The following is a 2,228-nucleotide window of genomic DNA, read 5'->3' on the forward strand; positions in this document are numbered from 1 at the left end:
AACTATCAAAGCTAATCCAAGAAGAAATAGCCTTTTATTTATTAAATAAATTTAATTTGTAGTTAAAGACCTAACCATAAAGAATTCCAAGCCAAGAGTTTCACTGGTAAATAGTTCCACTGGAATTCTTACAAACATTCCAGGAAGAAAAAACACCAATTTTATGCAAACTTTTCCAGAAAATCAAAGAGGAGGAAATAACTACCAATTCATTTTATGAGGCCAGCATTACTCTGATACAAAAATTAAACAAAGACATTGCAAGAAAAGAATTTTATAGATTCATATTTCTTATGAAATAGTTATACAATTCTAAAAATTTTAGCAAATTGAAGCCAATGATTATTTCAATAGGTGCAAAAAATTTTTGGACAATATTTAACAGACTTTCCTGATAAAAGGTATTTGTAAACTAGGAATGGAAGAGAATTCACTCATTATGACAAGTGGCATCTATGAAAAACCTACTGCTGACATCATGGTTAATGGGGATAGTGAAAGACTGACACAAATAAGGCAAGAAAAAATTAAAGGCCATGTAGACTGGAAAGGAAGAAGTAAAACTGTCTTTTTCAGGTACATGAGTATCTGTATAGAAAATTCTGTAGCATCTACAAAAAGTATTCTAAAACTAATAATTGAATTTAGCAAGCTTGTAGTAAACAAGATCAATATATAAAAACAATAATAAATAATAGCAATGAATAACCTAAAATTAAAATCTGAAAAACAATACTATTTACAATAGTATATTGAGTACTACCAAAAATTTTGAAACATTTTGGTATAAATTTTTCAAAATATGTGTGAGAACTGTAACTAAAAACTATAAAATATTGCTGATGGACATTAAAGAATACTCAAATAGAGAGAGATACAGGGTTCATGGATTGGAGGACTCTTTATTCTTAAGATGTAATTTCTTGGCTGGGCATGGTAGCTCATGCTTATAATTCCAGCACTTTGGGAGGCTGAGGTGGGGGGATCGCTTGAGCCCAGGGGGTCAAGGCTGCAGTGAGCCGTGATCATGCCACCGCACTCCAGCCTGGGCAACAGAGGGAGACCCTGTAAAAAAAAAAAAAAAAAAAAGATGTAATTTCTTCCTAAATTGATCTATAAATTTTATGCAATCCTAGTAAACATCCTAGCATTTTTGTATAAATTGACAGGTTGATTCTAAAATTTATGTTGAAATGCCAAGTCAGAACAACTTTGAATAAATTAGAGAATTTATACCTAGTGGTGTGCTGATGCTTAACAACTAGCTCTCTGGAAATACTTTTGTGGTGTGAGTACACCATGGCTGATTTCAAGCTACTAATGTGACATCACTGAACACAAGGTATGGAAAAGATGTACAAGATCAGCTCTTGTGAATGGGTACAAGCCAGTTTCAGCACACCACTTATTACACTACATGATTTTAAGATTTATCATAAAGCCACAGTAATCAAAATGGTATGATATTGGCATAGACAATAAAAATTCAGTAAGAATGTATAGAGTTCAGAAATAGATCCACACATATATGACCAATTCATTTTTGACAAAGGTAAAAAGACAATTCAGGAGAAAGGAAAGAGTTTTTTGAACAATAGTGCTGGAAGACTTGGATATTTACATAAAAAAAGAACTATCCATACATTATACAAATGTTAACTTAGATCATGGTTCTAAATATGAAATATAAAACCTCAGAATTTTTAGGATAAAAACTTTGTAACCTTGAGTTATACAAATACTATATATGACACCAAACGAATGATTCAAAAGAGAACAAAATACATAGATTTGACTTTGTCAAAGTTAAGAACTTCTGATCTTCAAAATTCATAATTAAGAAATGAAAGGATAAGCCATAGACTGGGAGAAAATATTTGCAAGTGATATATCAGATAAAGGGCTTATATCAAGAATATATAAAGAAGCTGGGAGCAGTTGTCTGTGCCTGTGGTCCCAGCTACTTGGGAGGCTGAAGAGGAGGATTGCTTGAGCCCAGAAGGTCAAGGCTGCAGAGAACTGTGTTGCACCACTGTACTCCAGCCCGGGCAACAGAGCGACATACTGTCTTTAAAAAAAAAAAAAAAAAAAGCATGTTTGTAGTCTGATTTATATAAGCAATTTTTCTAATGAAAAAAAAATCAGCTGGGCGTGGTGGCTCAGGCCTGTAATTCCAGCACTTTAGGAGGCCGAGGCCGGCAGATTACCTGAGATCAGGAGTTCAAGAC

This window comes from Mandrillus leucophaeus, unplaced genomic scaffold (genome assembly GCF_000951045.1).
Source record: "Mandrillus leucophaeus isolate KB7577 unplaced genomic scaffold, Mleu.le_1.0 Scaffold322, whole genome shotgun sequence".
Lineage (NCBI taxonomy): Eukaryota > Metazoa > Chordata > Mammalia > Primates > Cercopithecidae > Mandrillus > Mandrillus leucophaeus.